Source organism: Mastomys coucha, unplaced genomic scaffold (assembly GCF_008632895.1).
Source record: "Mastomys coucha isolate ucsf_1 unplaced genomic scaffold, UCSF_Mcou_1 pScaffold14, whole genome shotgun sequence".
In the NCBI taxonomy this organism is placed as follows: domain Eukaryota; kingdom Metazoa; phylum Chordata; class Mammalia; order Rodentia; family Muridae; genus Mastomys; species Mastomys coucha.
In genome coordinates, this window is record NW_022196896.1 from 40,483,898 (window position 1) to 40,500,341 (window position 16,444).

Consider the following 16,444-nt stretch of genomic DNA (forward strand, 5'->3'; position numbering starts at 1 on the left):
CAGGTCCCTCACATTCCCGGTTCGTGGAAACCCACGCAGGTAGGAGCTGCGGGACGGCATCCTACAATGTATCACTGTGATATGAAGACATTTTTAACTTTTTTTTCTTTATGATGTCTTCCTGTAAAATGTATCTCACTCTGTAGGAAAAAACTATTTAAATCTCTGATTTATCACTTGAGTTGAGCAATGCAAAACTTTCAGAAAAATCAAAATTCTATCTAACCAACACAAAAAAGTTGCATGGCTGTGATCTATTATTATGTCTATTAATTCTGTGTACAAGTCATCAAATTTTTAATGTCATTAGACAAAAAAGGTTTAGAATATAATTGGCACTAAAATATTCCCTGGAATATAATTATCTTTTATTGTTTATAAAGCAAATCATGGGAAACTAAATATCAACTAGATATTGTCTCCACGAAAGTGTAAATTCCTTATTAAGCAATTGCAAAATCCTTTTGTGTGTTTAATGATGTAGCTGTAATGAGCAAATTGCCCATTGCTTTATGTTTCCTTACAAAAATGGTTTCCTTAAGAACACTTAATCTGTATTGTGTGAAGATGTGGTCAAAATGTTTATGTATTTAAATAAAATAAAACACTTATAAGTCAAATTCTAATTTTCAATTCTAAACTTTTTTGAAAAATATTTCACTGTTTTATCAAAAACTCCAAATAACTATTTTTTTACAACATTAGATTTTTTCTTTCTTTCTTTCTTTTTTTTTAAATTGTGCTTAGTAGAGATTTGAATTCTGAAATCTTTGAGCTCCAATTTCAAAGTGGCATTCAAGTTATGTGTCAAGCTCCCATCTATCTCTTGTGACAGTACTTGGCTTTTATTCTATTATCTTGCTGCTTGTATATATAAAGTCTCATCTATTCTTCACTTAACATTGTCCATTACATTCTTTCCGGCCTCTTTAGGTTTAGCTAAAAAGTGAAAAAGAAAGAGAGGATCTGGAGGTTAAGATCACTGGTGACTCTTTCTAATGACCTGGTTTGATTCCCAGCACCACATGGTAACTCTCAACTGTCTCAAATTCAGCTCCATGGAATTCAAAGCCCTCTCTGGTCTCTGAGGACAACATCTATACATGCAATACACAGGCATGCAGGCAGGCAGGCAAAATACTCTTCTTCTTTTTTTCCTTTTCTTTTTTTCTCTTTCTATCTTTTTTGTCTTCTTCCTCTTCTTCCTCTTCCCTCTTTCTTTCCTTCCTCCTATTCCTGTTCCTCTTGCCCTCCCTCCTTCTTTTTCTTTTTCCCCCCATTCTCTTTCCTTTTTCTCTACTCCTTCTGTTCCTGTTCCTGCTCCTCATCCTTCTCCCTATCCTCCTCTTTCTTTATCTTCCTCCTCTTCCTTTTTCATCTTCCTCCTTCTCCTTCTTTAGTAATTTGCTACATGCATGCTTAACTTTGTGAATAGTACCTAAAAATACTTGTACTATTTCCTGAATGGAAGCAGGAACCTTACAAAAGCTTTTTTTTTTCATTTATACTCTTCTCAATTTTAAATACTTCCAAGTGACAAAGTATACTATTGATAAACATACTGTAAGAATTGACATAAAAACAATTGCATTTTAACCACAACACTTTTAGCAAGTGGGTTAAAATGCTTTCCTAATCTTATCTTTGAACAAAGGAAAGATTAGATGCTACAGAGCACAAAACCCTCCTGGAATTTGTTGACCACTTAATAAAGGGAAGGGTTTAGTGTCCCATATAGCATTACAGCACTTTCTCATAAACATGATTGTCTTAGCTGAAGTTTATTCTTTGCATTTTTAAAAACCTCCTGTTTATCACAGATTGAGAGGTTGATCTCATTCATTTATTTGAAGGCAGTTAGTCTATACGTTCAACCAGTCCTTCTAACAGAATGCAGAGGGTGACTTTCCCATGCAGCAAGTCCTCATGGGTGGACTGTCACTCAAGAATAAATTGTCAATAAAGTGGCCTGGTTTCACACTGATCAGATAAGACAGTATATTTTTCTGATACCAGGCAATGATATAAGTTCAAGAATTATCAATTCTAAAAAGGACAGGCACTTCATTCCCTAATTGAATCACAAATCAGGTCAAGCAAAGTTCTGAGCTTATCAACTTATTGTAATATACTCGAAGGCAGATGAAGACAAAGCTTGTCAACTCATTGTAATATACTCCAAGGCAGATGAAGACAAAGGTACATAAAAGGACAATGAAATTATAGTCAGAAGAAAACAAATAAAATTATTAGTAAGAAGAGAAGGAATAAACCAGAAAGTCCATCTCCACCAATGAATTAATCCAAATTAACCAGGAGGTTTTCCTCCAAGGAAACACATAGTTATCTATAGTGCTCTCAAGAAACAAGGCACTATTCATTCTGGAAGAGCATGCGGCAGCCAGTGTCTCTAATTAAAATGATCGTCGTGCATGTTGGGAGACAGCGTAAGGTACCTATATTTGTATAGCAAAGGGCTATTATCCTGGCACAGGTTAATTTCAGAGGGGAAGTCCAGTTATTTATGAAATTAGTGCACATTTGCCAAGGTTGTTCTTGGTCAGCCACTTGGCTAAGTTACAGTACGTGTTTCAGGAGAGAGTGCAAAATGGACTCAGTGACACTGTGTAATTGTCACTGTATGCATAAGCAAAAGACCAATTCATTTTAATTAGTGAAAGTCATCCCATAGTAAAACACATACCAAAGCAACAGGAAAGATTCATTCTGCTTGCCTGTGATCACAGCCTACAGAAGCCATGTTTCAAAACCTTCTCAGTGTTCAGGTGCCTGGAGAGCTGCCATTTGCTCCACAGACATAGCCCATAAGCACAACTTAAGTTTTTCTGGTCTTTCAAATTCATTTAATTGCTCCTTTTTCTATGCCAGCATGTAGGGCATGGTAAGAATAGACTACACTAAAAACAAGGTGATTAGGTTTTTTGCCTGTTAAGCAAGTAGATGAGATCAATGTCCCCAAAACATCTTAAGAGTTATTTTGCCAACCAGAAGTGGAAAGAATTATACCACCCTTTGGGTTGTGCTTGACCTTCAAAGAAGGGCATTTAAGAAATATTTGGTGTTTTCTTATAACCTAATAAGTGGTTTAGTCATTTCCACTGTAATGCTGGTTTTCAACCTGTGAATTTGTTTCATCACAATTAGTAGATTACAGAACACTTTAAACATGAGTAACTTTTGAATTTGATCTTTACAAAATTCACTCACAGGGAACATTAAGATGATTAATGAAACGTCATTCTGATTAATCTGGGTATGAAGAATTCATAACACACCGTAACGCAGTCACTTCATACTTCATACTCTGAGACCACTGAATTAATTAGCCTATAAGGTTATATTTTATGAAGCATTTGCATTTGTGAAATTTTATATTTAAAATACCAAAAGCTCCTAATCCATTTAACGAACTCTTATCCAAAGCACCAAGTAGGATTTTTAAAGAGAAAAGCTCCCTCTAATTACACAGATCTTATGGTAGTAATCAAATCATCTTTTCACTGTTATTAGTTACAGATTTAGTGGGTTTATTAAAAATCAGCATTGTTGTGTGTAGTTTTAATGTACTGTCATTGCTCTGGGAGGAGACTGTGCTATCAGCAACCCTGCCAGCTTCCCTTGAATCTGCAGATAAAAGACACACACATACAGTTTGATCCTTTATAACTTGCCTTCTTGGCACAATTACTGGGCTTTACTGTCTCCTGCCTGGAAAAACGTGGCCTTACCAATTTATTATCTCTGTCTCTTCATCTGCCCTAAACGTCAGTGTCTAGAACCACCTAGCTCTTGCCAAATATCCTTGACTGCCTTCCTGTAGTAGTGGGCATAGGTCATAGCTTTTCCAGAGACCACACATGGTTGCTTTGTTCTTCCTTCAAAACATGATAGAAAAACCTCCTCCCTCCATCCTTGTGTCTACCTTTACCCAGAAGTCCCGTCTATACCTTTTGCCCAACAATTAGCCCCTGGCTTTCTTTATTGACAAATCAAGAAAAAATTGGGAAATAAGGCCTTAGCATCAGAACTGCTCCCTTCACAATATAATTTTCAAAACCTGCAGAGATATATTCTCAGTGATGATGTGAGAGATAAAAGAGAGCCCTAGTCATGACACTGAGGTTAATTGAAGAATAACAACCAAATAAACACTAGCCACTGGATCAATCTCAACTTAGATGAAATAGAATGAAACTGTAATAAGCATTTCCTAAAGGACTTTATGTTCAAAGTTTATTCCCAACAGTGATTCCAATGGGAAGAGGTAGTATTTCCTACAAGTAGGCCTCAGGGAAGTCATCAAGTCCCTGAACACACCCCTTCCTCATATTCTTTTCCTCCTGGCCATTTTGGGTGTGACATGTTCTGCCATGTGTCTCTGCCATGGGGCTTCACCATGGGTCCATAGCAACAAGGACACCTACCTCATCAAGGACAGAATCCTCCAAGCTGATTGGACACAAGCACTTTTTTCTTAGTTACTGCTGATCATCTCTAGTACTTGTAACAGAAAATTGACTAACATAGATATTTTGTTTTATGTTTTGATTTTACAAAACTGATTCTACAGAACTTGTCTGAGAGAGGAAACATGCATAAAGATTTCATTATTGTACCTTTAATCTCGCATTCCTATGTCACACCATGCATTTTCTTCTTTTGGGATGTCCTACATCCCAGGAAAGCATTCTACCTCTGAAATACACCCTAAGCACCCCTGTGGTTTTTATCTGCACAATTTTTCACTGTGGTGGTGTTTCTTAGAAGTGTACATGTCACATTAGGACAGAAATGGCTGTACCACTGATCTCTAAGGAGCAGGTGTCAGGATTGCTACACAGGTCCCCGAGGAGGTGCAAACTGAAGATTTTCACTTATTGGAAATAATATGAATTTTCTTGTTGGCATAAATTTAGATGAAACCTCTATATTATTACTAGACATAAACCTCTGCTCACTTTTCTATATAAACTCAAGATGTTTTTGAACGTTTTTTATTTGAACATATGCTGATTTTTAAAGAAATGTCATTACTATGTAAATTAAGTGAGCATATACACATACATATATGCATATATTTCACATATCCAAATTTTTCACTGTGTAGAGAAGATAACTCCTTGGTTGCAATGCTAGTAAGAATAGTCAAGTCCCTAGAAAAGGTAAGGCTTGGGGTAAAGGGCAAAAAATCAACCAAAACAATATCCCTACCCTTGTCAGCTAAAACCGTGCTTTGTGTCTTATCTTGTGCTCTTTGGACAGTTTGTATCTAATTAGGCAGAGATCTAACTCACAGCACCCTGTATAGTGATAGGGGAACATTAGAAATCAAGTTCCCTTAATACAATTAGGGTATGATGCTGTATTAAATGTGTCTTTCTACAGTTTAATAATAAGGGAATTTGTTGACCCTGGAGGGACTTTCTTTCCCCAAATTGATTAGTTTTTAGAAAGAGTAAACACTTTACCTGTGAGTGCACTTTTAAGTTCAGAATGACCAATCCAAAGGCCACATAGCAGCCACCTCCTTTATCTAGTTCTGACACTCCAGGCTACTATCCACTGTCCAGATCACTTGAGAGAAAGCAAACACATAGGCTTTCTGCATGAGCTTGTCAAAATTATTCAGTCTAGTCAGTCTCAATTCCGCTTACCCTGTCTAGCCTGTGCTCTCCAATGGTAACCTCCATAAAGGCAATTGCCAATGGACCTTCTCCATCTGCTGTCTGACCAGTTCTGCACCCCACCTTCTAGTCCCACACCTTTGCTATGTTGTGCCGGCTTTAGGGAGATACTTTGAGTAACAAGCTGTATTATTCAGTATCAATGATCTCTTTACCTTTCAGCCTTACCATGCTCAGACTTTTCCACATATAAGCTATGTTGGAAAATGAGGTTACTTCAAACTGTAAATAAGATTTGACTTAATTTTCTTTATATTTCCTGATTGTAAAGGGTGTTACAAAATGTTTACCGTGAAAAGCTGGTGTTGAATTTCATAAAGTTTAAGATAACTGACCTTAAACTTGAGCATATTATGAATATTGTTAGAAGCTTTAGAGGCTATGCCACTTGCAGACTACTGCTTTTAGATGTGACAAAGGGCATAAGTTTATCTTAAAGTGACACTTCCTTGAATCTATGATCAGACTTACAACATTCCATTAATTTGATCTCTAATGTGGTATTTCAACAAGGAGAGACTATGATAAGCAAGAAATCAGAAGCTTTTATTATCTTGGGAATTAAAATTTTCAAATAAAGTTAAATTAGTTTTGAGGAATTAGTATAAGTCTTAACCCCAAACCTGATCATTGGTTTCCAAAACAGACATCTTCAGTTAAGAGTCTGCTCTCAGCCTTGTTAAATGAGAACCTGGTGGCACATGCTGGATTACCATTTTGTTTTAACATTTTTCTTTTAATCTTAGACAATACTTTGCTCTTAAGCCATTCAGTTCTGTTATGGTATATGTATCCTTAGTTTGTTCTTTATATCTTCTTTTAAACATCTTGTCATCCCTGCATACCAAGCATATATCTTTAGAACTCATTAAACAGCTAATAACATTTTTTTGAGACTGGGTTTCTCTCTGTAGCCCTGGCTGTCCTAGAACTCACTCTGTAGACCAGGATGGCCACGAACTCAGAAATCTGCCTACTTCTGCCTTCCAAGTGCTGGGATTACAGGTGTGCACTACCACTGCCTGGCCAGCTAATAATTTTTAAAACAGAGTTCTCCATCCCATTCAATGGCTGGTAGTCTTACAAACCTCCCAGGCATGAGCCCATAAGCTCTGAGGAAAAGAAATCTGGTTAATGCCTATTTTCTCTCTAATGAAATGATAAAAACAGTAAGCTCTTGAGTCATGCACCCTCAGTCTGCTGACACATGATCTTATGTTTCTTTCAGGGCTGTGGAAATGTTTGGCAAGGGTCTGCTTGACCTACCATTTTCCTCTGATCTTCAGAGAAATGCAATATGTCTATAATTAATCACAAAGCCCAAAGGAAATCAACAGAAGCTGAGATTGCAGCTCAAGTTAACAGTCTCTTTTTGCCACTAATCACTTAGTGATGTGGTTCTAATTTTCATTTTCTTTGAGTAGATATAGTTTGTTCTGTTCATACCAGAGTTTAATATTAAATTTTGCCTTTGATATACTTAGAGAAGATACTTTCCAAAAGACTGGCACAAAGGGGATATACAAATGAATAATGTAGATATGGGTATAAAGTTATCACCATTAAAGTTTCATTAGTCAGGATATTTAACACATCGTGAATATAAGTGTGTTTTCTAATGTTGGCTTTTATGTTAAAATCCAATTTTGTCACATATAAGTCAGTCCTTGAACACAGTTACTATATACACATGTCTTAAAGAAGTGTAGAGAAGCTCATTGAATGGCAGTCTTGGGCCATTTCAAGTTTTAATACTATGAGGTGATGTGTGGATGCCCTCAAGTAAAGCTAAAGAAAAACAAGCATAGAAACACCAAGCAATTAACATATTCTTTGTGATATGTTTCAATAGAATAATTTACATCTGACATACAGTGAGAGGAATTGTTGCCATGAGTTTGAAAAGGTGCTACTAAACCATCTGCTGGGTGAGGGACAAGGACTAATTCTTAATCACTGGGGAATTTGTGAGCTCAACTGCCTAGTGCCCTTTTCTACTTTCATTCTTCCTTCTACTGATTCTTTCTGTTTGGTTTACTTTGAACAGCTGTGCCATCCTATCTCTTCTTATAATTATAGATAATAACTCAATAGAACTGTTAATGATTTATAATGACTTTATTGTCATCAAACAGCTTTAAAAAATAAAATCTCCACATAGAAAAATTAGAAAGATTGTAGGAGCCAGATTATTAGGAGGTTTGCTGTGAGCTATATCCATAAAGTCTTACCAGCATGCCTGCTTAAACCTGAGCTTAAAGAGAGTCAGAACATAGTCAAAAAGTGGCCCTGTGGAAGACAGACAGATGGAAGGAAGAGTTGGTGAAATTTCATGGGATGGGTGTGAGTGCAGAAAGGCAGTGTTTTGCTATGTTGGATCTGTTGAAAGCATCTGTTACTGTGGAGACAAACTGAGCTCATGTACCTGACTGTCCTGTGCTTCACTGTGGAGACAAACTGAGCTGATGTCCTGATTGTCATGTGCTTCACTGTGGAGACAAACTGAGCTCATGTATCTGACTGTCCTGTGCTTCACTGTGCTAATTAGGAAGAGGGTAACATTCTGTTATGTCAAGGACACCGAGACCTTAGATGCCTGCACTGATAATCATGTTGTTCTTCAAGCAAAGAAGATCACATGATGACTTGACATTAATGTTCAAGCCTTGCATGGTAAAATATTAACTATTCAACATTCAAAGTTAGATAATTACACTCCTCTAAAACTTTTATTTTCACCTTACTGCAGACATTCATTGTTATTGGTATTCCCATACAGTTAAAAACTGATAACAGTCCAGCTTTTGCCTGCTGAAATTTTAAGAAATTCTGTTTTGAATTATAAATTCAGCATATCACTGGAATCCCTTATAAGCCACAAGGTCAAACATTTGTAGAATACACACATTAATCATTAAGGAAACAACTTCTAAAAAATAAAAAGTGGAGGAACTACTCCCTGAGACACTCTTGCTGTTACCCTATTTATTTTAAAACGTTTAATGTTGTCCCAAGGTAAACCTATTATGACAGCCTTCCAACAATTTCTGGGTGCTTAGCCCCACATGCAGCCATTGTCCTGGCCCATATGGTATAACGAACTAGACTACTGGGTACCATGATGAAATTTTTCAGACTTTTTCTAAACAACTACCTGGATTTTCAGGGCAAAGATTAGCAGAAGAAATTGTTGATGTGTTACAAGGCAAGGATCCTTGTCCTTGATGGCAAAGCATCACAAAAAGTGCTTTTAATTTTAATGTCTGGCATTGCATTTCTCATATATCTTTTCATACTTCCTTTAGGATGTCAATGTCTCCAAACAAGAATAAATAACCCCAAATTTAAAATATATAAAAGGGGAAAGAGAGTATGTTGGAACATGGTTAAAAGAATGATGCATGGCAAACAATGCCTGGAGAACTCTGAGAGAGGCTCCAGAAAAAAAAGGCAGATGACCTTTTACTCAGCTGCACTTTCTTCCCTGGGTTGTTCTTGGATGTGATTTTATGACAAACATTTACATTCGATTTATAAGACATGTTTATTCTTGTTGGAAGGCAGAACATAGCTGTAGAGCCTAACTTGGTCGATGTACCTGGAATCTGTATAGGGTGTTTTGTCTTGCTTTCATGCTTTCCCAGATATAATATATAGTATGTTCCAGGTAATTGCATTAAAATTAGTCTGTACTGAGTGAGTTCTGGGAAAGAATTACTGTACTAATATTTATTATATACTGGTTGGTATTTATTTACATGTTTTTCTGACCATGATTTTCTGAGCTCAAACAATCTTCCTTGGACCATTACTTTCTTTGTTACATTTGTGTATAAATGTACACTGAACCTAAAGTAAGATTTTCTACATTAGGCTGCAGTTCTCCCATTGTTTCAGGTCCTCAGATCCCAGGTTCAGCAGGAAAGATTGCAGAGGTTGCTTGAAAAGTCAACAACGAGGAGAACAACAACAGACTTACCACAGAGGAAAGGAAAAGACCATGAAGCCTCAGCCCTCCACAGAGAGCTCCAGGCAATGAAGGAATGCTGAGAATGGAAGCCTGGCCCTCCACAGAGAGCTCCAGGCAATGAAGGAATGCTGAGAATGGAGCCTCGGCCCTCCACAGAGAGCTCCAGGCAATGAAGGAATGCTGAGAATGGAAGCCTCAGCCCTCCACAGAGAGCTCCAGGCAATGATGGAATGCTGAGAATGGAAGCCTCGGGCCCTCCACAGAGAGCTCCAGGCAATGAAGGAATGCTGAGAATGGGAGAAGTAGTCAGGGAAGAGCACACCAACTGGTTATCCAAAACCAATAGTCAGACCTGAAACCATACATAGAAGTAACTTACACAGACTGAGAAGGTTATACTTAGGAATGCATATGTATATACATATACTTATATGCATCTAACAATAATTAATGAAAAAGGTCATTAATTGGAAAAACAGAAAAGAGAGATGTATAGAAGGCTTTGACAGGAGGAAAGGGAAGGGAAAATGGTGAGATTATATTGTAACCTTAAAAAATACAAGAAATGTCTTTTAAAATAGAAAATAAAGAGATGAATAAATGTAGAAGAGAACATACCAGTATTTATATGTGAAGTTACATATTATTTTTTATTTTATATAACATATTGCTATCATGTGTGATTTTATATTATATACATCTATATATGCTGTTTTATGCCATATTGTTTATTATAAATGTGAAGCATATCACATTAAGTATATAGTATATATTTTATAATACATAGTTTGGAAAATTCAGCATGCAAAATTATATTTATTTTTCTGGAATTCCAGAGTAGCAAGGTAGACTTAGTAAAAGCAAACATTTCTTATCAACTCAATTTCCATAGCTTGCTGATTATTCACCACCTAGAGTAAGTGCTGTAAGGGAATATGAAATAACTTCATTTTAGACTGAGAAACTGCAAAGTCTCTGAACATGAGCAGTTCCTTTCCTTGTCTATAGACATACACAAAACCATATGTTCAGGTTCTAATTATAAATTATGAAAAATACATTTGGGATATTAATAAAAGCATATCCAATTTTCCTGGTAAAATGCTAAGGATCGGTAGCATGGATGTGCAGACAAGGTGAGGGAGCCTGTACGATGCAAAATCATCAGGTGCCGTTTCCTATCTGGACAGGACTTTAATACTTCAGCAGAAATTTCATGGGAGAGCTTAAAAAATCAGAAATTCAATGTAATAGAAGCCAAGATAAAGGTCTCTGCTAAAAATGAACAGCATCTGGAAATACTTGCTAATATTCTTAGGAGAACAGAATTGGACCTGTATACCTGGAGAGAACACAGTTGTCAAATCTCCATGTTTTAGATTGCTAAAGGTGAGCTCTGATGCACTCACACCGGCTAGGAGCCAGTGTGATTCCTGGCTCTCATAAGGTGGTAGATTTCTAGGGATCAGTGGGAAGCAGGTTGTTCCTGAAGGGGATAGCGAGCAGTAGATAGCAGAGCTTTTCTTCCTGGAAAAGATTACATGTAGAAAGAAGTAGAGAGAGTATACCTTAGTCTTGGGAAACCAGAGGACCTGCCAACTCCACCTCAGATCTTTGGGTGCAAAGAAACGGAAACAGTGTGGAAAGATGGAAATTAGTAGACCCAGGCTCTCACTCAGGCAGGGATGTTTCAGTATGATTTTTGAGAAAGTGACTTTACCCCTCTAAGATTTCCTTTGAGTACAAAATGAGCAATCACAACATCTATTTTGTAATTCTTTTGATAAAAAAGCCTTTAGATAATTTAGCACAGTTCTTAGCACATAATAAACTTCATTAAACAGATAGCACTGGGATCTAGTTGAAGAAGTGGGCTCCTGGGTGTGTGTCCCTGTATCCCTAACTTGCCCACATCTGTTTCTGTATTTCCTCTGCTTCCTGTCGACCATCAGACTAACATCTTTTTCCACATACTCCTGCCTCTGAGATTCTTCCAAGCACATGGGTTAAGCATCATAGAATCCTCAAATCATAAACTAAAATAATCCATTCCCTTGTTTCTTTTAGGTGTTTTGATAAAAAAATATAATATTTAACTAATTCACAGGTAACTTTTCTAGCACTTGCTGTGGGCACTATTATGACACCATAGTCAGAATTTTTATCATCTTAAGTGCACAGAAACATTATATATGTTTACATTTCTTTGCCTTTCTTTCTATATACAAAATTATCCTAAATATCATTTTTTATGATTTTTGTTCCAATAATTAAATATGATTCTCATCCTTTAAAGGGATACTGTGTACTGTATACTCACATCTCTGCTTGCCCATTATTCATTCCTAATTGTCTAGATTCCCTATTTTATCCTTTCCTTTATGATGTAGAATTTTCATTATAATTCAACATTTAAAGCTAAGTCTCTTAGCAACAAGACTTTTGTGGTTTCCCTTCTTCTGATTATGCCTTTCTTTCCTTTCCATGCCTGAAAGACATGTAGTATGGTGTTTGGAGTTAGCAGGTCTCATCTCAGGCTTGGTAAATGTGCTATTTACCCAAGGATTTTGGATCAAAACTCCACTGTCAGTGGAATCAGTGGTTTATCTGGATGTTACTAGCAATGATGACTTATTCAAGTTGTGGTTTTCATGGTTATTATGAACAATTGATAAGTGTTATCTTGCACATTTTACAGTGTTGATCCAAGAAGACTCTGAGACTTACTTCACCATTTTATTTTAGCAGCTACCATACAATTTAGGGTTGTGGTTCTGGTGGTAGTTAATGTTCCCAGACTCTGTAGTCATGTTTGACATGCTTATTTGGTATCTCTAGAACTCCTCATTGGTCTCTCTGGCATTACCTGACAGGGTACAGTGGGTCATCTAAGAAAGACCTGAGTGCCCAGATTCTTGGTGACAATGAACTTTGTTGGGTTAATATTCTTTCTGTGGGGCCTCTCATTTGGGAACCTCTACTGACTGAGTTAAGTCTGGGAGTCTTAGCTGTGGGGGAAAGATGTACTTTCAGGGACATGTGACCACTAATGGTGGGGTTTTCTTGCAAGGGATACCTTACTGACCCATATTTGTCCATTAGAAAGAGGCATTTCATGACTTAAGAAAGGAGAGGCTTTCCCAACTTACATTAGCAACATTGCCAGTGGAATCCCCTTGCCTCCAGAGTGGCCATGCCTGTTTTTGTTTGGAGACTCTTCCTTGGTTCAGGAAGGAATAGCACAATCCAAGCTATGTGCACTGTGGCTTAGTTGTCTACAAGGAAACACCAGCTCCAAATACCTTTTGAAGAGGGTAAGAGAATAAAATGTCTGGTGAATGTGTCTTTCTTTTAATTCTGGCCATAAACCAGCATTCTTCTTTGACCGCTTAGTACATTATTACTGTTTTTATCCAAGAGGGGAAAAAAACAGTAACAGTTAAAGTCTGTGACGTCTTTTATTGACAGAAGTCATAGTCTTAAGGATGCTTTTACCTTACAGTTAAATGACTTGTATGCCTGTTTCTATTTCAAGAATCTATTCTGCTTCCTGACTCTGTTTTCATTAACCCTGCTTGCCTCTGATCTTCACCACTGAAATTCAGACTTCTGCTCTACAAAATAACAAGTTACAGTTTAAATATATTTCCCCAGCTGCTCTGGCTGCTCCTTATCTATGTTCATCCTACTGATATGTGCCTGAGCAAATTAAATTGTCCAGTGGCTCATTTTTCCATGTGAAAAAATAGGAAGACACATCCAAAATCTGTTGCTCAGATCTGTTCCTAAATAAACTATTGATGACATGAAAATTGTAACCTAGCAAGTGAGGGAGATGGTTTGCTCAAGTTTCTCCTGAGATTTGAATCAAAGATTTCTTCAAGTTAATCAAATCCTCATAATACCTCATAAATCCATGTGATTTTTACATCTGACCCTTCAGTTTTTTGTCTGTTTACCTCTATGGATTTTATTAGGTGAAAACAAATGCTTGAAATACGTAACAAACTCACAATACAGGTGTGTATATGTGTATATGTGTATGTGCATGTGTAGGTGATCATCTAAGACATGTTATTAGAGTAAAATCATGGTCGTAAGAATAAGTCCTAAAGGGACTAATGCTACATTAAATTTTACATGCTATGTTATATCCAGTATCCAAAGTGGAAGCTCAATGTATATGCTGAATTCATAACAAGTGGCATTAGTGAAAAGTTTAAAGCTGCATTTTCTATGACATAATCCCAATGTCATAGAATAAGAAAAATATAGTTAACCAATGAGAACAGAAGCTAGCTTGTGTACACACACTCTTGGCACATTGTACACCACATGTATATTGAAGGAGAATTTGGCGAGTGACTAAGGGGTGCCATTTGAACTATAGATGAATTGTAAATTTCAGATGGCAGTGGGGACAGATTTTGTTAGGAGAATAAATTATTTGATGAAAGAACTTTTAGGAATAATATCCACAACTGCCTGGTTTAGTTGCTAAACTAGAGTAAATGCTGCTCCGACTCATGACAGTGAGGAGGAGAGATAGGCAGAGACATTATCTACTCATAAAGAACTAAAGAGAGGACTTCTCCTTTCTTATCCTGTTTCCCTAGGACTATCCACCAGACCACATGCTGCCTTCCATCAGAAACTGGAAAAACATATTTGATGATTCACGCCTATAATTCAAACACCAGGAGGCAGAGCCATGGCGTGTTTGAAGCTAACTTGGGCAGTAGAATAACAACACGCTATGTCCAACAACACAAAACAATCCAACTCACTAACATAAGAACGGCAGCACCAGTAGCAACAACTAGGAAAAATAAAAGAAGATACTTAACCACAGACTTAAAAACCACCAGAACAAACATCATCTTCCTGTTCTATGGGTAAGTGAAACATGCAGTCTATGGATCAGTTCGATACATGTTTGAAGAATGTTGACCATGAATGTGTTATCTGATACCATTCTGTTATACACAGAATCATCTTCAAGTTGACTTATGATTGCCCTTTGAATACTACAAATGATTCTATTTGGTGAGGAGATAAATGGAAACCTTCATAGAATGAAACACAAATGTGATTTTGAATCTTATATTTCATTAATTAAATTTCATTTTTCTCTAAAATTACCAAACTGGTCCACAGTTTGGCCCAATACATTACAAAACACTTGCTTCTATGGAACCAACTTTTCTGGAAGGAAATAGTTATTGAAAGGAGCACAATAAAGCAATAGTTGCATTCTTTCCCTCATTAGTTTTAAAAGAGACTAATGTTAAGATCTCCATAGACCAGTTTGCTAAGAGGAAAATGGGTTTAATTCTTGGTAATGGAAACCTCAGAGCACATATCCATCAGCTTCGCACCAGCTCCACTGTGGAGTGTGGGTAATCAGATCATTATATTTTGTTCCTTCTTTTTCTGCTTCTTGTGTTCTGGTACCCTGTACTTTTCTCCCACTTCATTTCTATTTGAATCTTCACATCCACTATATGGAATGCTATCTGGATGCTCTACAAGTCTTTTTAAATGAAAAAACTGACCATAATGTAATATATAAATATTATAATTTCAAAGATTAATCCATGTTAAATTGATGAAGATGTTTAATATCACCTGGGTCTTCAAAATCCAGTGTTTAATTTTTATATTTCAGCAAATATCAATTTTTAAATTATCTTAGACACACTTGATCTGTTCTTAGACTTTAGAAGATTTACAGTGAAAAAGTATTGAAACATCCATTTTTTTCTCAAACACAACTTAAAAATTTCCAAAAATAGAGGCAATTATCATAGAAAGTTAAATTTATGCTACTTAAAATATTTCCAATAAAACAGCCCCAATCTGTTTATGTCTGACTAGTATCCTACTCTAGGAATGAACCAGTTTGTTAATCCCTTCATCCACTGGAAGGCATTTAAGTGGTTTCAAGTTTGGGCAATTTTATTAAAACCACTATATATATATATATATATTTACACCTAGTTTGTGTGTGTGTGTGTGTGTGTGTGTGTGTGTGTGTGTGTGCGTGTGTGAGTGTGTATACAGTGTTTAATTTACCTTACAGTGTAAGGATAGGTTTCCACATATTTGAAAATGACCATTGTTTTAGTATACTTTTCCCAGTTTACATTCCCATCTGTAATGCATGCTAGCCACTCCTATCCTCCACTCCTTTAATGTTTTACATTTCTATTTTTGTCATTAGTATGTGGCAGTATGTTAGTTCATCCACAAGAGGTGGTGTGGAGCATTGATTCATGTGTTTCATTGCTTTTTCTGCAACATATTTGTTCAAATAAGTAAACATAATGGCATAATTGATAAATAACCTCTGGCTTCTGTTCAAAGTACCTTCTGAGTACTGTTCTTTTATCACATTCTTTTGCCTTGGTCTGACAGACTCTAGTCATTCCCCAAATTGACAAGAGTTAGCATCTTTTTTTTTTCATTAAATTAACTAATTTATCCATTTAGTTTACATGCCAGTGACTGCCTGCCTTCTCCTCTCCCTTACCTCTTTTTTTTTCACTTTAAAATTTTATTGCATTATGATGAGAAAAGTTACATGATTTCAATTTATCTGAATTTGTTAACATTTAAAAACATATATTAATTAAATAGAATTGAAACACATTCTTGTTCCCCTTTTGTACCCCAACTCCTCCCAGAGACACCCCCTTCAATACTTATAATATATTTTTTGTCATATTCCTTAAAATTTATAAAATATTATAACAATAAAAATAAGTAT

General features: G+C 36.4%; 1 pseudogene; it reads left to right on the forward strand.

The window, feature by feature from the left end:
• Positions 1-11,025: 11,025 nt before the first annotated feature.
• The window catches only part of LOC116089050, a 48,296-nt pseudogene continuing 42,877 nt past the window's right edge, over positions 11,026-16,444 (forward strand).